Source organism: Hyaena hyaena, unplaced genomic scaffold (assembly GCF_003009895.1).
Source record: "Hyaena hyaena isolate Hyena2069 unplaced genomic scaffold, ASM300989v1 scaffold_228, whole genome shotgun sequence".
NCBI lineage: Eukaryota > Metazoa > Chordata > Mammalia > Carnivora > Hyaenidae > Hyaena > Hyaena hyaena.
In genome coordinates, this window is record NW_024080860.1 from 1,774,568 (window position 1) to 1,796,092 (window position 21,525).

A 21,525-nucleotide genomic window follows, 5' to 3' on the forward strand; every position below is an offset into this window, starting at 1 on the left:
CTCCCGCCTTCCTGGACCCTCCCCTAGAATTGTCTACTCACTTCTTGCTGCCCCCCCCCCCCCCCCCGCCTTCGCCAGCCAGAACCGACATCTCAGGACACCTGGGAAATGTGTGTGTGGTGGGGGGTGTTGGGCATGGGGTTAGGGGGAGGCCAGGAGGCTGGTTCTCAGCTCGGACCGCTCAACCTGGCTCCGGTCCGCTTTGGGGTTCTCTGCTCGCTCGTCCTCTGGCTTCGCAAGCTCGGGCCAGCGACTCTGCCCGAGAGCTGGTGGTGGGAGCTCAGCGCTGCTCCCCACCGCATCTCCCCGGGGGGGTTGGCAACCGCTGTCTCCCCAGAGGACACCACCCTGCTGGTCGCTGGCTCCGCGCTGGCTTCCACGCTCCCCTCCGCCTCCCAGCGGGGTGGTTGGGGGTCAGACGAAATCTGGGATGGGGGCTGAGCCGAATCTAGGGTTTCCAACCCAAGATCTACTGAGGAGAGGCCAGCGGGGTCCTGAGCGCCCCCCCCATGGGCATCAGAGAAGCCGCCCTGATGGGAGGGTGGCCAGCCACAGGTGCTGAGCTCTGAGGCCCCGCGCGTCGCCCACCCCCGGGGAAGCAGGAGGGCGGTCGGCCCGTGATTCACAGCTGCTCTTGCCGTGAGGTCATCTGCGGCCTCCTTCCCGCATGGGGCGGGCTAGGTGGGGGCTCCCCCCCCCAGCCCCGATGGGGCAGGCTGGTCCTCCCATCTCCCTCTGCCTGGCAGGGGGAGGGAAGGCAGGAAGGCGGGCTATCTATCTCTGCCACCATCTAATTACCCCGAGAGGTAATTGCTCTGGGTTTTCTCTGACACCTTGAGATTTCTCTCCAGGGCCTTCCTCGCTGGAGCCAAAATAACCCTAAGGAGGCTGCAGGCCACAGGACAGCGCCTATTGCTAAACCCCAACAGCTCCCCGGCAGCCCCGCCGCGACGTGCCTGAGCTTTGAGACAGCGTGAGTTTATGACAGGTCCCATTATGTCTCTTGCACAAGCACCGAGTGTTGAAATACCCAACGGATGATGACACTGTTGAAATAACCTGTCGCCTCAGCACTTTCTCCGTCATTAGCCAGATGTTCCAGCCCTCAGAAGCGTCTGCAGCCTTTTGGTGCGAGGGGGGTGGGGGGGTGGGCGGAGCTGGATGGAGGCGGCTGGGGCCTGGGTGGGAAGACGGGGCTGGGGGCTTGGAGTCCTCAAGGGAGCAGGGCAGGGGCTGGTTCAGCCTTGGAGGAATGTGGGAACGGGCAGAGGGGCAGGTGGGGCCTCCCGGAGGAGGAGGGGGAGGACGGGAGGCTGGCCTCCACTGTCCCTTGGCCCTGGAGTCCCATAATCACGGCGGGAGGACCCTGCATGTGCTTTGCCTGCTGGGACGGTCTGGGGAGGAAGCCTCCGTCGGGGCCCACGGGGAGCCGGGCATATGGGCTCTACTTTGCTCAGCGTGCAGCTCAGAGAGGTGAAGTGATGTCCCAGACACCCCTTGCTCCCCACCAGGAAAAGAGGGCGCCTCATCTTGAATCCGGCCAGTGCCCATGGCATGCCATCTCCCCCCACCCCAGCCCAGCAGTGGCCTTCCAAAGACTCAGCGTCAGCCAGAAGGGGAGCTAAGGGCGGGACTAGCCGGCCAGGCCATCACCTCCTAGAGACGTTTCTAGAATCAGCGCTCCCCTCCTCCCCACCGCGTGGGTTTGCATCCTGGCTCCGTTCTTGCCACGTGACGTTGGGTAATCCTTTACCTCTCTGGGCCTCAGTTTCTTGATCTATAAAAGGGCAACTGATCGACCTACCTGTATTTGTTCATACATACCTGCATGGTGCACGCCTATAGGAAAGCGCTTTCTGGGAGATGTCAAATCCATAAGGTCCCTTCATAAACGTAAGGCCCTGTCGCTGGAGGCGTCGCCGCCTGGGGAGGGACATCCACCAACTGTGGAGGGGACTACAAGCATCAGTGGGGGGTTGACCAGACACTGAGCTCCTACATCTGTTGTTGATTTGGGGAATTAAGTGGAGGAGTTTGTGGCTAATAACTGAGCCCCAAGGGGCTACAGCTGCCAAGAGGGTACAAGTGGGAAGGGGACAAAGTTTGTATCTTTAGTACCTTCCTGTTTCTCCTGCTTCTGGAACCTATTGTGCGTCCCCACGTGCACACTCTCCCTTTCAGGAAAGGACCAGCTATCAGTCATTCACACCTTAGTGAGAATGGCTTTCCTGGGAGCCTGGCTTCTCTCGTCTGGGCACCCTGGAGATGAAAGTGCTGCCACCTTCAGGCTGTATGGACCCAGCCTAGCTTGGGCTGTCAGCCCTGCTCCTGTTCAAGAGGCCCCCCGGGCAGCTTTCTGCCAATGGGTCACCTCATCCTCTTGGCTCAGAGGAAGGAGGTGGGCCCGTATCAGGGACCCAGCCTGGGGCTGTGGGACAGTCAGTCCTGGATTTCACTTGCTGTGTGGTGTTGAGTGAATGCCTTTGCCTCTCTGAGCTTTAGTTTCCCCAGCAGTAGTAGGGATTCCAAGAACATGTGACTCACAGAGTTACTGTGGAATGTGACCTATTAAGGCACATGGGTGCCTCTGTAGGAGGGGACCTTGTGGCCATGATGGCTCTGGCTGGGGGGTCAGTAAGGCCCAAACAGGAGGCTGAACATGCAAGGGCGATTTGACTCTGATACCCTGCAATGGGGCTGATGGGCGCTGGGCGTCCAAGGGGCTGCTCGCCCCAAATCTCAGCTCAACACAAAAGCCCATTTCAGTGGGTTGGCATTGCCTCTGTGTCCCCTCCCTGAGTCCAGGCCACCATCGTCTCGCTCTGGGATGGAGCGAGGGGCCTCAACCTGGTGGCCAGAGTGATCTTTTGACTTTGCAGAGGTCTTCTATTTTATTTAAAAAAAATTTTTTAATGTTTTTTATTTATTTCTGACAGAGAGAGAGAGACAGCGTGAGCAGGGGAGGGGCAGAGAGCGAGGGAGACACAGAATCTGACACAGGCTCCAGGCTCTGAGCTGGCTGGCAGCAGAGCCTGACACGGGGCTTGAACCCACGGACCGTGAGATCGTGACCTGAGCCAAAGTCAGATGCTTAACCGACTGAGCCACCCAGGTGCCCCTGCAGAGATCTTTTAAAATCCTAAACCAGATCAAAGATCATCCTCTCTCCCACCCGACCGACCCTGGTCCAACCCTTGCTGAAGTCTTTCCGTTGCACCAAAAATGAAATCCAGGCTCCTTGTCGGGGGCGACCCCCTCTCCAGTGCTCGCTCCCTCTCTCCCTCCAGCTTCAGGGCTGCCTCAGGGCTCTGGTACTCGTTATTCTCTTTGTACCAAGTGCTCCTCTGCCCCTCACCATCTCTTCTCCTGGCTCCTTCCTTCCCATCATTCCAGTTTAAATGTCACCTCCTCCGGGATGCCCTCCTGAACTACTCCATCAAGTAGGAGCTCCCACCTCTAGTTACTTTCTGTTGTGCCCACTTATTTCCTTTAGCGTTTTCATCAAGTGTAATAAGCTCCCTTTCTTATGGTCTGTCTCCCCCGCTAGAGTATGAGGATCTTACATCTTTTGCCCATCACTGCACCCTTGCTGTGCCTTGCACATAGTAGGCATTCAATAACACTTGGTGAATGCATGATGGTGTCAGTTGATAAACTAAGACGATTTAATGAGGGCCTGCTATGGGCCAAGTGATTCCAGAGAACCCCCCCCTTCCACCGGCGCTATAAATCGCATCCTGGAGACTTGTAAACGACTATTCCTGCCCAGGGTTCCTCCCCCGGAGATGCTGGTCCAGCTGGTCTGAGGAGGGGCCCGAGCCTCCCGTAAGTGATTAAAATTGTGTTTCCAAGGTTAAGAACCATTGCTGAAGTCCTTCAAAAATCATACAAAACAAAGCAAAACACAAAACCAAAAAAACCTGTTTATTTTAAGCTTGTTTCAGACTTACATGGAAAACTTAGAAAAACAGGTAGGGTTCCTGTGTATCTTCTGAAAACCCAGCTTCCCTTAAAGTGAGCATCTTAAGGGGCGCCTGGGTGGCTCAGTTGGTTAAGCATCCAACTTCGGCTCAGGTCATGATCTCACGGTTCGTGGGTTCGAGCCTCGCGTCGGTCTCGCGTCGGGCTCTGTGTTGATGGCTAGCTCAGAGCCTGGAGCCTGTTTTGGATTCTGTGTCTCCCTCTCTCTCAGACCCTCCCCTGCTCACACTGTCTCTCTCTCTGTCAGAAATAAATAGAAAGCATTAAACATTTATTTAAAAAAAGTGAGCATCTTATATAACCACAGTACGATGACCCAGAGCAGGAAATTCACATGCACAACCCTAAGGAAGGAAGTAAACTGCAAGTCTTGCTCCAGTGTCACTTGATTGTCCACTACTGTCCCCTGGCGGGCCCCGGACCCTAGCCAGGACCCCACGCTGCTTCCCGCTGTCATTTCTCTTCCGGTTGCCAGCAATTCCTTGATCTGTCTTCAGCCTTTATAGCCCTGACGCTTTGGATCAACCGATCAGTTATTCTGCTGAATTTCCCTCAGTCTGGGTTTGTCCTAAGTGTTCTCTGGATTGGAGACGTTAAGCGTTTTAGCGGGAATGTCACAAAACAGTCGTGTGTCCTCAGTGCCCGTGGCTCAAAGCCTTGTTACCTTAGCCTCCGTTGCTTGGCTACAGTGTGCCGGCCAGGTTTCTCCTTGTAAAATTACTGTCCTTCCCCCTTCGTTAGCGAATAAATACCTGGGGAGTGATGCTTTGAGACTAGGCGTCTCCCGTTTCTCTCTTGAACCTTTTGTCAGCCCATTTTGGCATCATCCATTGGAGGATCTCGCTTGCAACTATCCGGGTCATTTGTTCACCGACCATTTTTCTGTTTCCTTCTTTCCTTCCACGGGGTCGATTGGCATTCTGATGCCTGGAAGACGTCCCCTTTCTCTCCATCTCTTCATTTTTCTCGGTGTGGCTGAGTCCCTCTTTCCATCCCTGTTCAGTCTCGCCACCTTGGGAACTAGGCGGCGCCACTGAGATTTAGGAACGAGGAACCGTGCTCAGAAGCAGTAAATCACTTACCCGAGGCTGGGAAGCGGCTGAGGAGGGATGCAAGCCCCGTCTGTCTTTTGCCTGGATCGCTGCCCTGGCCTCTGCACTGCCTCTGCCTCCACCCTTGGCCTCATAATTCACATTTGGCCCCTCCCTGGACGCCACACCACCAGAACACTTTAAATCCTTCATGGGGCTCCTGGTGCCCTCTAGATTGAGCTCAAACCTCAAATGCCTTAGGCTGGCTGAAAAGGCCTTTTGGATCTCACCTCGGGCGCTTCCTCAGGCCTTGCCTCTCCCCATCCTTCCCTTTAGGCTCTGGCAGTGTTTTGCCTCAGGGCCTTTGCACATGTTTTCCTGTGTGAAACACCACACTCCTTTGCTGGCTCACTCTAACTCTTCCTCCAGGGACCAGAGTCAGGCATGCATCACCCTGCATGCATCAGAGGGCTTCTGAGCCCTCTGGCCTGTCTGGGGCCTGCTCCGGAGGGAGGGCAGAGCCCCCTTGGGCTTCCCTTGATGGTGGGGCTTTCTACCTGCCTTGTCTCCCCTGTTATTGCTCTGCGTCTCCTCTCTGGCTAAACTGTGAGCCCCTCGAGGGCAGGGGCTGGGTCTCTGGATCCCCAGCACCGGGCACATCAAAGTGTTTGGTGAATATTTATGGAATGGACGAAAAGTGTTCTCCAAAGCGCAGGCTCTTTCTGCAGCCCTGAGCACCTACTGTGTGCATGGAAGAAACTGACAGAGTTTGGAAGGACGGGAAAGATGCTTGTAAAACTGAACTGTAGGAGGGCCTTTGGAGGACTCAGCACTGATGGAATGTTTGCTGTCAGCTCAATTATCCACCCCGCCGGGAGTGGTACCATTCTACAGGAAAGGAAACGCGGGCTCAGAGAGGTGACGTTACTAGTCTGGGGTCACACAGCTGGTTAGCACCAGAGGCAAGATTTGAACGCAGGCCTGCGGGATGCCAGAGCGCGTGCACTAGCCACTACCCCGCACAGCCACCCGGAGGGCCCGTGCCGGGTCCAGACACACCGCTTCCTTCAGGCCCTAAATCCAGTGGTTTTGTGTGGCTTTCCCATATGTCATTAATTGCCCTCCAGACCCTGCCTCTTTGGGTGTTTCTGCTGCAGTTAAAAGAGCAATAAAACACAGAGTAATTGGAAGACAAAGGCGACTGCCTGGCCAGCCCGCCCTGAGGAGCGGAGTGCCGGTAACTTGGGTGTGATCCTACCTGTGATTCATGCAGAGAAATTACAGTCTTCCGTGTACAGGTGTGTACAGGCCGCCGGGTGGGGTGCAAGCGAACACAGCATTTAGTGGGGCAGTAAAACTCAGGCCTGCGGTGGGGAAGGACAGTCAGATGGCCTCCCTCCGCCCTCCCCCCACCCGGCCTCCCTCCTGCCCCAAAGGAGACACTATCACACTATCAATACACAGCCCTTTAAAGTTCACAGAGGGCCCTAGGTGTGTGTTTCTCTGGACTGAGCCCCACCCCTGCTGGGACCCGCCGGTGAGGGGCCACATGCTCTGGGCTGGGGACCCAACATGCCAGGGCTGAGGTCAAGGTCATGGGATGGTGATCGTGTACCGTCAGGATCAAGGGTTCTAGCCTGGACAGGTTGTGGACTGATAGAGGGTGTCTGAAAGGGTGTCTTACCATCTCGATGAATCCAGGAAGGCTTCCTGAGGGAGGCAGGGCATGGAGAGCCACGTAGGAATCCCTTCTTCCCTATCTAACCCTTGTCTGCAGCTGGAGAGAAGTCGTTTTGAAAGACAGAAGAGGGACACCCAACCAGGTCCCCACTGAGTGTAGGAGCTGCCGTGAGGGGCTTCCTCGGCCACCGACCATCACATCAGCTGATGGGCCCGGGGCTCTGAGACTGGCCGCCATGGGCTTATGTGAGCTCATGGCTGTGGCCCCTCTCCCCAAACCAGAGAATCCTTAGCAGAAAGCAGTCTGCACCGAAGCCAGGAGCCAGCGCTACTTCCAGGGAATGTGGACACCGGGCACGCGGGGTTGTGACAGCTTAGGCCCCAAGGAGGTCCCTTCTTGACCTAGAGCTTCCACCAGGGCTCCGGCCGCAGGTCCCCTTGCCCTGCAGGTATGTCCGTTGACCCTGAGCCCTGGTCACAGGATTGTGGGCTTTCTCGCCCACACGTGCCTACCCCGACTAGGACCCTCCCCCACCGCCTACACCTCTTTCTTCTCAAATGGAGAGGGACAGAGTCGTGGGGATCTAGGACTTGGTGCTTAGGGCTAAACATACCTGACAAACACCAATGTTTACTTAGCCGGCAGGTTATTTATTTCTGGAAACGGAAGTCGCATTTCCATCCATATCCCAACACCCCAACCCCCCGCTCCCTTGAGATCCCCTAGTGTCTCTCGTATGTCTTCCCAGTATTCTTTGCGTAAATGCATCAAGTGGTAGCTATTTACACACATGTATGCTGTTCGGTTCCTTGTGTTGTTTTTTTTTTTTTTATATTTTTATTTATTTCTAGGAGAGAGAGAGAGAGAGACAGCGTGAGCAGGGGAGGGTCAGAGAGAGAGGGAGATGCAGACTCTGAAATAGGCTCCAGGCTCTGAGCTGGCAGAGCCCGACCTGGGGCTCGAACCCATGAACCACGAGATCATGACCTAAGCGAAAGTCGGACGCTTAACCGACTAAGCCACCCAGGCGCCCCTCGCTCCTTGTGTTTTATGCAATAGTATGTAAAGTATGGGAGACTTCTGCTTATGCAAAGCTGCCTGCTCCTTCCTCCTCCCCCTCCTCCTCTCCCTCCTCCTCCTCACAAGGCCCACTGGGTGGCTGTGACCCTTGGGTTGTGTGTGTTTGCACCTCGCTTCTCACGTGCTCAACATGCACCTGTGGATTACGTTCCCAGCAGTGGGACTGTCGGCTCACAGGGTCAAACCCATCCGTATCTATGATAAAAATGCCTAAATCGTCTTTCATGGGGGTGTATCATCTTGCATTCCCACCAGCAATGTAGGAGAGCGCCTGGCTCCCAATATGACAGCTTTACCGGGAGGCTGTGTCATTGCACTTCGAATTTTTGCCTGATAGATAAGAAATGGGGTCCATGGTATGGTTTTTCTTCATATTTCTCTTAATGGGAATGAGGTGGAGTATCATTTCCAATGTTTAAAGGCCACTTGTGTGTCTTTACCTATTATTAGTAATTATTTATGTTTATTTATTTTTTATTTTTATTGAAAAAAATTTTTAATGTTTTTATTTATTTTTGAGAGAGAAAGAGATGCAGCGTGAGCAGGGGAGGGTCAGAGAGAAAGGGAGACACAGAACCTGAAACAGGCTCCAGGCTCTGAGCTGTCAGCACAGAGCCTGATGCGGGGCTTCACACGCAAGAACCGTGAGATCATGACCTGAGCCAAAGTCGGATGCTTAACCGACTGAGCCACCCAGGCGCCCCTTATTATTAGTCATTTCATTGATTATCCTTTCTGGCTTTTGAATTTCAAGTCGGTGTTGGAAGACTTTCCACACGCCACGGTTGTAAAGGGAGCCACTCACCTTTTCCTCTGATTGTCTTAGGGTTTCAATTTCTACATCTAAAGCTTAGATCTCTTTGGAGTGTATCCTGGTGGTGCTCTGGTGAGGCTGAGATCCACCTGGATGGGTCACCAGATGGTTTCCTGGTTGTGCCAACACCATTGATCGAAATGCCTGTCTTTACCTCCCTGCGATAAGAAGGGCCACCTTCATCCCACCCTAACTTCCAGTGTTTGGGGGTGTATTTCTAGGCTTTCTTTCTGGCCCATTGATCTTTCTATTCATGGATGTGGTAAGCAATTTGAAAGTGTGTCTTTCGGGGTGCCTGGGTGGCTCAGTTGGTTAAGCATCCGGCTTTGGCTCTGGTCACAATCTTGAAGTTCGTGTGTATGAGCCCCACGATGGCTGTGCTGACAGCTCGAAGCCTGGAGCCTGCTTTAGGTTCTGTGTGTGTTTCTCTCTGCCCCTCCCCTGCTCACACACACACACACACACACACACACACACACACTCCCTCTCTCTTTCTCTCTCTCAAAAAATAAACATTAATTTTTTTTAATCCTGTTTTTCTAGGAAAACTAAGGCTATACTGTTGCAAAATGCAACTTTCACAGGGATTTTCAGGTTAACACTCTAAAGCTTCCAAATGATTCCGACCTTGCCCCCAATCCTCTTCCCTCAGCAAAGGACCCAGCCGCTTTCTGCTCCCCCAACTGACCCACCTCACAGTGTCAGCTAAGCTCTGCCATTAGGACAACTGCAGTCTAAGTGCCGCTAGCTACTGCCTGTAAACTGAGTTGTCCTCTCCTCCAGGAAGTCTTCCGGGCCATCTCCTTGCCCCCGGGCAGAGTTAGCAACTTGTCCGGCATGCACCTGAGCGAGTTCTCCTCCGAGGCACCCATTAGGGCTGCTGGGCTGCACTGTAATCACCTGTGTTCATGTCTCAGGCTCAAATCCTCTTGGTCGTGAATCCGTCAACAGGCTCCTTACTCATTTATAGGGCAATCATCTGGCCGCCGTCCGAGTGCCACGTGCAGAGTGTGTGAGCCTTGTAAAGTGTCAATCAGTCCCTAGGCATGTTCTAGTTCTTTCTAGGAGCTCTGTGCTGGGTTTCTCTCCTCTTCTCGTTGCCCCCACCCCTCAGCCTGGCTGCCCACCTCCTGTGGGCTCTGTGCAGACCCCCGATTCCCCAGCCAGTGGCCTGAATTCTGGGAGAGTGTGACCAGAGGGCTTCAAGCAGGGCCAGGGCTGGACTCACAGTGGGGGCCCAAGGTCAAATGGAGCCGGTCCTGAGCAGGTGCCATGAGGCAGGGACGAGGCATGGAGACGCAGGGCAGGGGACAGGACCCTGGTCCTCCAGACCACGACCTCCACCGAGGTCCTCATTTGAAAGACTGCACAGTAACCCAGGCCTGGGGTTCCTGCCTCAAAGGCCAGCATGTTATATAGACAGTGGTCACAAGGGTGCTCCAGGAACCACGAAGCTGGCTTCTTGTACGTGGTGTGGTTGCGTTGCTGGATGACCACTGTCTGCAGGGCCCCGAGGGGTCCCCAGGAGTCCCCAAAAGAACGGCTCAGTGAGGAGACCACGAGGGGCTGATTCCATTTCATTCTCCAGTCAGAGCTCTGTAAGCAGATGGACTGGCTGGGCTTAAGAGGTGGTGAGTTCCCCGTCACCAGGAGGGTGAAAGCAAGGGCGGGCGGTTTCCCTGCCTGGGAGGCCGTGGTGCCTTTGATGCTGTTCTGTCCAGCCCGGGAAGTCTTTGGCGGTTGCTTCAAAGGCTTGCTTCCTTTTTAATGCAACATAGTATGTCAGCTATACTTCAATAAAAAATAATACATTTTACAAAATGATACAAATAAATCACAAAAAAAGAGAAGGAACCACACACACACACACACACACACACCCCGCCGCCACCACCAACAGACTTGAGCTCTTAAAAAAAAAAGAAGACAGGACGCCCAGGTGGCTCAGTCGGTTGAGGATCCGACTTTGGATCAGGTCATTATCTCTGGGTTTGTGAGTTCAAGCCCTGCGGCAGGCTCGCTACTGTCAGCACAGAGCCCACTTAGGATCTTGTGTCCCCCATCCCCCGCAAGATTCTGCGCTCTCTCTCAGAAATGAATACACATTAAAAAAAGAAAGAAAGAAAGAAAAGACGTAATTCCTTTACCCCAGCTTTCAGCGGCGCCCCACCCCCAGGCACACAGGGCTCCCCTCTTCCTGCCTTGCAGAGCTCAGGTGGGGACAGCAGAGGTGGAAACCAAGAATCTTCTACTTACCTGATGCCTGACACCTGAGATATCATCAGTCTGAGGATCCTTCTGGTTCAACACTGCCAGGGATGACGAGGACTCCCTGTAGCTACCTGGGAAAGTTCGACTCTTTCTCAGTTGCTCCCCTACCCCCTCAGGTGACTCCCCTCTCCTGGTGGCAGTCTCTGGAGCCCATACTGGGCTGTGATGGCAGTAACTTCATAGTTTAATTCTGACCACGTGGCTGTGACCAGGGAGTGAGCCCTCATCGGACCCTCTCTTCCCCTGTCACAATCTAAGGGGATTCGGCTCCACCAACCCCAACTTTTGGGGGGCGGTGACCCAAGGACGTTCTCCCTCCCCACACTCGGCTCTCTCCTCCTTCTGTCTCTCAGGCCCTTCTCCTTCAATCCGGCAGCCCAGCCCTCCCCAGAGGGTGGAGAGCCGTGGTCCCTTCCCTTCCGGTGCCACAGGCATCGGCGGCAGGGAGTCTGCCTGTGCTCCCTGCTCCCACGGGCAAGGGACACAGCGCGTGCTTCAGTCCCAGTTCTGTCCCCTCTCCCCCACCAGCTAGGGATGCCGCCCCAAAGGAAAACACACCTTGTGTCTCAAGGAACATCTCGATTTCTCGGAGTTTAGCCCTGCGGGAGAGGAAAGGCTATTTCGCTATGGAATGTGACTTTGACTGTGACCCTGGCAGGAGAGTTCATCTAGGTGGGATGCGAGCATACGCCTTATGCCTCAGCCCTGCAGCTCCATAGGCTGTCTTACTTGCTTGTCAAGGTCCTTCGCCAGAGTGGGGGAAGGGGACAACCGGGCCCTCGTCCTGAGTCTGTGATGGGGGCAGTGAAACACGGCCACCAACAGCCCAGGCTCTGGAGCCCTTCCGGAGCTGGGTTTGCCCGTGGTTCTGTGGCTTTAATAAGCTTTGTGACCTTAGGCAAGTTACTCAGCCTCTCTGAGTCCTAACCCATCTGCCACCTCCCTCACCAGGCTGTTGACAAACGAGACGAGACACGGTAGTGGGTCAGCTGCACAGCGACTGCTCAGTAAGCCGGGCTCTGTTGCCAGCCAGAAGGGTGACCCCAGCCTCCGGCCCTCAGCCCCCTATTCCCCTATACCCCCAGTTCCCTTTCTGGCCCCAGAGCACAGCTCCCTTCCCCCTATGTCCCCCACCCCCACCCCATTAGAGCCAGATCATAAAATCTCCCAGGGAGGGAGGCTGGTGACATCTTTAGTGGCGACATTTGGGTGAAAAATTCATGACCATCAGTTACTCAAGGAAGAGGGGAAAAATGAGCCATTTCCACGGCTCAGGAACGTGGCTCTCCCCGGCTGTGAGTCCACAAATCTATTTTATGTGACGAGATCTATAGTCTAATAGAAGGAGCTTATCACAGACTTAAGAAAAAGGGCACAATAATGCGCCACTCTCCTCTCCACCTCTCGGCCCCGCAAGGCGCCCTTCCGGAAGATGAGGGCAGTGGCTCTCAGGAGCCACGGAGAGTTCACCGCCAGCAGGGGCCCGTGGGGTGACGGCTGGGTGGCCCAAGGGGAGGAACCGGTGACCCCCTGGCCCTGCCTTTGTCCTGCACCCCTGGAGGCCACACCCCCTCCGCATCACCATGGTGGCTGGGCCCTGGGAAACCCACCACCTTGTGACAGACATGAGTCTGTCCGTCTGTCTGTCAGTACAAAGGAGGAATGGAAGTTTCCCTTCTCCTGCTGCCTCTCATTCTGGGGCGGGGGCGGGGGGGGACAGGCTAAGAGGCAGACAAGTGGGGGTCGCAGATCCTCTCTGAGACCCAACAGCCTTGGTCCCCAGGCCTACCGGTGACCAGCTCTCAGGTGAAAGGGCTTGGTGCCGCTGAGGTGGCAGCTACTTTGGGCGGGGGTGGGCTTGGTGTGGTGCTGGGGGAGGCTGATGCCCTGAATGCAGAAGGGGCCTGGGGCCGCCTGAGCAGGCTCCTGACTTCCTGCAAAGGGGCAGAGTTAGTGATTCTGGGGCCTGACCTGGGGGCACGCACCTGCGGCAGGGGGCACCCCGGGCCAGATCCCAGCTCCTCACCCGGGACCACAGTGTCCATCTGGCTCCGTCAACCAACCTCTAAGACCCTCTCTCCCTGGGACTGGACTGACTGTGTGCTGCACAAACAAATGAGCGAGCAGACGAATGGATGGCTGTGGGCGGGCAGAGACCAGCTGGTCCCGAGCCTTGACCCCTGCAATGTTGGGCCATGTGCAGAACCGGAGGGCATACCTGCCCGGGGTTTGTTTGCCTGAGAAGTCCAGAGCTTCCGGGGAATAAAGACACACACTTTTGGATGGAGGATGGTGGCTCAGGGCTGGGGCCAGGTGAGGGAGGTCATTTTACATTTATCTGGGGACTCAGATTTTTCCGGGCGGCCCAGTCGTTTAAGCATCTGACTTTGGCTCAGGACATGATATCACGGTTTGTGGGTTCGAGCCCCGCGTCAGTCTCTGTGCTGACAGCTCGGAGCCTGGAGCCTGCTTCGGATTCTGTGTCTCCCTCTCTCTGACCCTCTCCTGCTTGCTCTCTGTCTCACCCTTTCAAAAATAAAATAAACATTAAAAATATTTAAAAAATGTATCTGGTTAGCTGGTTAGTTATATTTACCTCGTCTGGCAAAGAGTTTCATGAGGTAGACAGGGTTGCCGGCAACAGGATAATGGGAACTCGGGGGTCCCCAGGGGGAAGGAAGCAGGAGGAAGAAGGCTGCAGGTCTGGTGGAATCCTAGGTCTGTAACCTGTGCCTTCATTTTCCCATCTCTAAAATGGGCGTAATACAGAGCCTCGGGTTGTTGCAAGGATTAAATGAAAAGAAATCCATAAAGCAGCCAATGGATATGGAATACAGAACACTCAGTATATGACCTACAGTCAGCCAGTTAATAATCAATTGAATCAGCGATGTTGTTCTGATTATCGCATGGCCTGAGGGCCACTTGTTGGGCCAGACAGATGGACTCCTAGTAGGCTGAGCAAAGAGGGAAACTGGGTCAATCGTCCCATCCATGGGTCTCTAGGGACCGACGTAGCTGCAGGAAGACAGACACTCTTTCCAGGAAGCCTGGGGACAAGGTCTGCCACCCTCCCCAGGCCCACCTCCTGAAGGCCCCTCTCTAACCTCACCTGGCCTGGCCCTCGACTGGCCTCTCACTCCAAAAAACACCCAACTCCAGCTCCCACACTCCTTCCATGGTTTCTCTGACTCCTGCTTGCCCCCGGGCCTTTGCACATGCTGTACTTGTTGGCAAAATGCATCTCACCTGCATCTTCCCCTTCGGGCTCACTCTCCAGGTATCAGCTCAGAGGCTACTGCCTCCAGGGAGCCTTTTCTGATCCCCAGATTGAGTCCAGCTCCTTCCACATGCCCCAAAGCGCCCCTGCCCCTCTCATAGGTGCACCTACAGTTGCATGCTGGAATTGCCCATGTCCTTTCCAGTACCCATGTTACCTCCCATGAGGGCAGCAGCGTTGTCTCTGAGGGCCACACGGCATCCCTGGGGCCCAGCACAGGCCCTGGCCCGTAGGTGTTGTTGAATGATGGAATGATATGTTGCCAACTGTGAAGTCACAGAGATGCCCCCTTGGCCTGGTCTGTCCCAGGTGTAGGCAGGGACAGCGGGCCTTCTGCAGGCCTCGCCATTCCAGTCACTGGTTTGGCAGAAGCTGTAACCAGAACCATCATCCCCACGGTGACCTGGAGCTGTAGAAGGAAGAAGGCTCCCATCAGGTAGGAAACAAGAAGACCCTTCTTTCCAGGGCTCCCGAGAGCCAGAGTATCCACAGAGGGAATAGGGAACAGCAGGTGAGGCTGGAGCCCAAAAGCAGTGTTTTGGGCAGGCGGGTACTGGCTTTCTGCCTCAGGCTGCCCTGCCGGGCACCTGCCTGGGGTGTGAGCAGGACTACTTAGCACCCCCTAGAGCCGCCGAGAGGCTCTGGCGGGACATCAGCCTCAGCGCCTGCACCCACGGGGGGCACATGTGGCCCAGCGATGCCAACCTCAGGGCCTCTGTAGCCGGACCCCACAGAGCGGCAGCTGGGCCAGTGGGACCCAGAAAGTGATTGTGCGGACTCAACAGGCTTTGGCTCCCGCAGTCACTCAGGAGGAAAGCTGGCTGGCTATTCTTAAAAGGGAGTTTTATTAACACTCAACACGGGCACCAGTTCTGACCCGTGGGTAGAGGATGGCAGCCTCTCGGAAAGGAGGGCGGGCCGCAGTCAGGGTGTCCATTTGGGTGTGTCTGAATTCATACAGTAAAAGTGTTTGAAAGTGATCACATTCCTCAAGTAGGTTAAGCATCTCCATTGCGATCCTGAGTATAGCTTAGGAGAGCTTTTTTTTTTTTTTCTAGAATGTTCGAAGGCCAGCGTCAGCTAGGCCTATGTCCCAGTGAGGCCAGTTCCAGACTGGGGCTGCCTGATTCATGAGGGTCCTGCCTGCCAACCTCCCTGCTGGGTCAGTTCTGCCGATTCTCTGCGGCCTGGATTTGCTGCTGTGTCTCCCTGCGTTGAACCCAGAAGCCATTTCCTCCTGTTACTGATGGTCTCAACGAGGCCCACAGGTGACAGTTAAAATATCGTCTCCTCCAGGGACACTCCGGGACCAGAATGCTTGAGTCACATGTCAAGTAGGGCGAGGGGGGGAGTACAGGGGATCAGGACAGATCTCCACGCTCTCATGTAAGGGAAAGAAGAAATCAAGGAAGTGATGGAAGAGATATTGCGGCCTTCCTCCGTGTGGCTCGGTGTGTCCAGGGGTGCCAGAGGGACCAGGTCTGCTGCTGGGAGGGGCCAGCTTGCTTCCTGAGCCCACCTGTTCCCCAAGGGGAGGAATGGGCCGTTCCCCAGCCTCTGAAGGAAAATGATGGACCACTGGCTCTAAAAAGACATAGAAATAGAGACAGGGGCGCCTGGGTCGCTCATTTGGTTCAGCATCTGACTTCGGCTTGTGTCATGATCTCACGGTTCCCTGAGTTTGAGCCCTGCATGTTTGGGATTCTCTCTCTCCCTGTCTGTCTGCCCCTCCCCCACTAGCACTTTCCCTCTTTCTCAAAACAAAACAAAACAAAAAAACTTTAAAAAAAAAGAAGGAAGGAAGGAGGGAGGAAGGAAGGAGGGAAGGAGGAAGGAAGGAGGAGAGGAAGGAGGAAGGAAGGAGGGAGGGGGAAGGAGGGAGGAAGGAAGGAAGGAAAGGAGGGAGGGAGGAGGAAGCAGTAGTATTTGCTACCTGCCATGGTATGAATTCCCCCGCCAAGGCTGAGATGCATGCAATCTCTCCTCCCATGAGTGGCCCCCAGCACACGGCTACTCAGGGCCCTTCCTTGTACTGATGTAGCTCAAAACAGACCCCAAGGCTCCGCAGGGGCAGGCGCAGAGCGGGGCCAGAACCCAGACTTGCAACCCCCTCGGCCAAAGGCTGGCTCCATGATGCCATTTGGGGGGCACTTTCCACAATGTCCATGGTGCCCAGTGACTTGGCCTGAGACCCCCGGAGAGAGGCCGGATGCTGGGGGCGGTGGGGGGTGGGTGCTGAGTCAGCCAGCATGCCCCCAAGCCACCAGAGCCATCAGCGCTGGGGACTGGAGTGCAGCTCTCTCAGCTACACAAGCGTGGCAGTGACAGACGACATGTGGTGACGAGGCCCAGGACCCGGCACGGGGCATTTCTGGCTGTGAGTCACTTGCTCCCAGCTGCATTCTCCAACGTCACCATGTCCGGCCCCTTGAGTGAGTGTATGTGTATGTTTTAAATTCATCCCTCTTGGGCCTCCCTTTTTGCTTATATACATGTGTATATATACGTATACATTTTTGTCTCATGAATGAAAGACCTTGGTTTGTGCCTAGTCTCTGCTCTGATTTGGACTGGAGTCTACTCAAGGAGTAGTCATGAAAGACTTCCTGCAGGAGGTGATGCCCCAGTGGGCCCTAAGGGATGAGGCTGGAAAGACCTCTTTCCCGGCAGGAGGATGGGTCCCTGCAAAGTCTGGCCTCAGAGAAACAGAGATGGAGAAGAGTCGGACGTCTGGGAATGGCCCAGTCATTACACCTCGGGAGTTAGTCTCAGGCAGGGAAAGAGGGGCTCATCACAGCCAAGGTGGGGGTCACACTGGAGCACGGGGACCCTGGCTGTCATGGGCCCCCTGTGTGTCCTCAGGGACCCAGCTACCTTCTTGTCTGTAAACCACTTGGGATTTGCTGGGAGGATACAGTAAAGAAGCCCCCTGCACGGTCCCTGGCACAGCATGGGGTCCCTGCATGGTCCCTGGCATGGCATGGGGTCCGTATGTGCTGTTAGAGCGCTGTCTCTTCCTCACACGAATCGAATTAACCAGCATTTATTGAGCATTTACTGTGTCCCCACTTCCTGTGCCAGGCCACTGATCGGATGTGATTCCTCTGTTCCAGGAGACTACAGGGCTGGGGACAGGGGTGGTGTAGACCCACAGGACAGGCCCAGTGGCCAGAAGTCTGGTGAATGCGGGTGTCCTAAGGTCTCCTTTCTCTTGCGATTCTGGAAGTGGGGATTGGGCCGATTTTGCCAAGGAGGAGAACATGGCCTTCCTGTTCTGGGGGCGCAGGGGTGGGGTGCCGCAGGGGTGGGGTGCCGCCCGCTGTTCAGTAGACGCTACGAGCCGTAGCCTGTGCGGTGGGGGAGGATGCCCAGGGGCACGAATACTTGGCAACTGATCTGGGCAAAGGCAGAGCTCAGGTGATCCCAGGGAGATATGAAGGGGACACTGATAGGTGGGGGGGTGGGGGGAGGGTGTCATCAAGTTTCTTATCATTCCGCCTTTGCACTGTGCCCCAAGAAGCAGGAGCGCCTGTGGATTCGGCGCCCCGGGAGGACCAAAGGGTGAGGGTGGTGGAGGGGGACCCAAGGGGTGTGTCCGGAGCCCCAGACTGAGCGTGGGGCCTGCCAGGGAGCATGGGCCGGGGTGTGGGGACCTATGGGGACCCGATGTGAGCAGCCGCGTGGGAGAGGTCGGCGGGGCACCTCGGCTTTCCGCCCCTTACTCTGCTGACGGGCCCATCCATCCCGATCTTCGTTAGGGCGGCGCCACCTAGCGGCACTTGGAGGAAGCGGCGGCGCGACCTCGTCCCTGCCCTTCGGCTGGGTCCCCGAGTTCCTCTGGCATCTGAGCCCCTCCCCTGCCCCCGCCCCCGGGGGAGGGGAGGAAGGAGGAGTCGCCCCCAATCTCGCCCAGAGGAGCAGGCGGTGACACCTGACACCTAAAAGGCTGAAGGAGTGGGGGCAGAGCCTGGAGGGAAGCGGATGGGCACACCAGGCTTTGACCTTGACCCCAGTTTCTGTTGTTTGCCCCCTCCTCAGCCCTAGCATCAGGGAGCACAAAGAGGAGGCAGGAGAAGGGCGAAGTCCAGAAGGGTGGGCAGGAAGAAACCTGGAGGTGTCCACAGCCCAAGAGCCTAGGACTTAGCGGGAGCCCATCGCTAGGGAGCTGCGGTGGGAGGCCAGGGCAGGCACACCTGTTTCCCACGTTAGGGGGGATCGTGTGGAGGCGGGGTCTGTGTTTCTGGGTGTGTACCTGTGTGAGGGTGGGAATGCGTGGCTGCATGAGTGTATCTGTGCCGCTGTGCGATCTCGGGGCTCTGTGTGACTGTGTATGTGAATTTGTCTGTATGTGTGTGTGAGTGAGTGAGTGAGTGAGTGAGTGAGTGAGTGAGTGAAACACCGGGCAGAGCTGCCTCTTTGGCTGGGCGTTTTGGGACAGCCTGCCCTCCGTGCCCTGCATACCTTCCTGGGTCAGCTCGTGCCCTCCTGTGTCCCCGGAGAGACATGCGTGCAAACTGCTCCCAGGCGGGGCCCCTTCTGTCCCCTAGCGAGCCCCACGCCTCAGCGCCCGCCCACAGCCCTACTCTCAGCTGCTGAGGGAAACAGCTCCTTAAAGCTGGATGGGGAGGCCACCTGGCTTTACAGCCTCAGCCTAATAGCCCTTATTAGGATATTCAGGTGGAAAATATGGTGACATCCAGCACCCCTTTGGTGTGTGCTTTAAGTTGGTTAGGCTGCTGATTCTTGGTTTCGTCTCAGGTTGTGATCTCATTGTTTCCTGGGTTCGAGCCCGGCATCTGGCTCTGTGCTGGCAACATGGAGCCTGCTTGGGATTCTCTCTCTTCCTCTCTCTCTCTGCCCCTCCCCTTTTCACTCTCTTTCTCAAAAAAATTAATTAACTTTAAAAAATAAATAAATAAAAATGATTTAAAAAGCCAAGTGCACGAGGGCGAGGGTGTTTTTTCTGCCCGGAAAAGACCAGAACCTGATGCTCTAGAGCCCAAAGGAGGTGGACTGGAGGAGACTCATGCTCAGTGAGGACTCTCGGACCATGGGGGTTATTGTGCCCGTTTGTTTTCTGGCCACTCTCAGAGTCTCTGTTTCCTGGAGAAGTGACTGTGTCAGTGTATGAAACAGGGCGCTCAAGGAGATCAGAGGGTGGTGGCCACAAATCTGACCAGCGTTGTTTGTCCTTTCGTAATACCCGTCTCAGAAGCAATCCGGCCACAGATGTCCCCAGCGGAGGGGGAGGGGGCTCCCGCTGGCCGAGGGCCATTAGCTCAGTCCCCAGTGTGGGTATCTCCTTACAGAAGCAGGGGCCAGACCTCAGGGAAGTTATAAAACCTCCTTGCCCAAGGTCCCTCTGCTTCGAAGTGACAGAGGGAGGATTCGAGCTGGCTCCCCCAGCTCCAAGGCTGTGTCGATGCCCACAGGTGGGAGCACCAGCAGATACCAAGGGCATGGCCGGGTATGGTGGGGCCGGGGTGGGCCTCAGGGTGGGCACAGCTGGTGTCTGCTGCCTGGAAGCCTGGCCGCTGTTCCCTGATTGTGGTGTCATGGGTGGGCTGGTGGTCGATGCTTGGGCCTTTGGCTCTGAATTCCGGGCAGGAGTCTGGGAGTGGGGTCTTGCCTCTCTGAGTGCCTCTGCCCGCCGCCATGCTGTCTCGGCCCACAGGGAGAGATTCTCTTGGAGCTTATCTGGGGACAGGCATCTCTGTCCTTGGCTCTGATAACAGCTCTCAGTTTTCCCCAGGAGGCAAGAGATCCTCCCGGAAAACCAGCAAATGTTTTTTCCACCCGTCCTACTTCCCAGCGATTCCTTCTCTGACTTCTTCCTCCCCCTGCACCCCAAGGGTTGGGACTGGTTTTTCGAGGGGACTTTGTCTCTGGGAGGAGGGCTTCGGCTCCAGAAAGCTCTGATCACCAGTACCTTTGCGGCGGGGGCTTGGCATGTGGGACTGAGGCCCCTCTTCCAGGCCTCTGGCTCTTCCTGGCTGCCCCTGGGCTCTGGCCAGCCCTTTAGCCCCCCCTTGCTCTCTCTCAGCTTCCTCTCCTGTAAGATGAGTTTAGCGAGAGGACCAAGTGCTGGGTGCTGGGGGTTCCTTCCATTGGCTCTGGTCTGGCTCCCCATCAGATCCCCTGGGGCTCCGACCTGCCTGCTCCCAGCCCTTTGCCCCATGATTTCCCTGCATGGGCCTCCCATCAACCAGATTTGAAAAACTGAGACTAGTAACATTAGCGTCAAAAGGCAGGTAGGGAAACTGAGGCTTCGGGAAGAAACTGATCTATCTGAGGTCACACAGAAGTCAGTGGGTGGGTTGGGCCAGAACCCAGAACCCTGGGCCCTGTTCCCTGCTGGGGATATACCTGGGGGAAGGGTCCAAGGATATATCTCTTGTCTTGTCCCAATCAACTCCCCCAAATGGTTTTAACTTTCCTCAAGTATGAGTAGATATATTTTTTGAAATAACATGGAAGGGTTTACCTGGCAGTGTCCTGGGGATCACTGTCCTTGCACCTGGCTGCACTGCCATGCTCATCAGGTGACTTCCATCTACAAGTCCAAAAAGGCTGCCCCAGCTCCTGCCATTGTTTCTACACCCCAGCCAGTGGCAAGGGGGAAAGAGGAAGAGGAAAGCTTAAGCCTTTCTTTTTCCCTCCTTTTTTTCAATTAGAAAAACTGTGCTAAAACACACAAAACATAAAATTTACCATCTTAACATTTGAAGCATATAGTTTGATGTTCGTAAGTCTGTTCATTATTGTTGTCCAAACAGATGAAGATCGTTTCTAGGAAAAAAAATCGAGGCTCAGAAAGGGTGCCTGGCTCAAAGTCACACAGCACGTAAGTTGGTCTTTTGACTCTAAGCTGCCTGAGCTGGGTGCCACTTTCATTAGAACAGTGGCCTTGTGAACAGTATGGGGGGGAGGGGTCCCAAGGAGATGAAGAAGCCCATCAGAGGCATCCACCCTTGGGGTGCCATCCGGGAATTCCCACCCAAACTCGCGGGGCTCAGATGACCACCCTGCCTTGGACCATCTCTCTGCTCCCCAGATGCTCTAAGAGGCTGGGAAAAAATAGGAATGACTTAGCAATGAGGTCCTCTGACTGGATTTTCCCCCGTGTCTGGAGAGCTGACTACCGAATGATTTACCGCGCGGCCCAGGCCAGAGCGTTGCCGTGGTGCCCGGGGCATTCACGTGCGTGTGTGCACTGCACACGGCGCCTGGGGTGAGCGTAGATGCACACGTTCCCGCGAGGACGTGCGTGTGCTCGCATGCGCGTGCCCTTCACGTTCGGAAGCACCACCAACAGCCCCGTACCCGGCGGGCACTCGGCCCACCCGGCCCCTGCCTCTCAGAGGGGGGACCCCGAGGCCTGCAGCGG

At 55.7% G+C, this 21,525-nt stretch overlaps 1 long non-coding RNA gene across 1 annotated transcript; it reads right to left on the reverse strand.

The window, feature by feature from the left end:
• Nucleotides 1-10,180: 10,180 nt before the first annotated feature.
• LOC120239276 lies at nucleotides 10,181-14,331 on the reverse strand. The gene is made up of 4 exons (XR_005530392.1): nucleotides 14,108-14,331; nucleotides 11,417-11,457; nucleotides 10,844-10,929; nucleotides 10,181-10,347 (listed from the first exon to the last, which is right to left on the reverse strand). It is a non-coding gene; the product is annotated as an uncharacterized LOC120239276 (long non-coding RNA).
• Nucleotides 14,332-21,525: the final 7,194 nt, after the last annotated feature.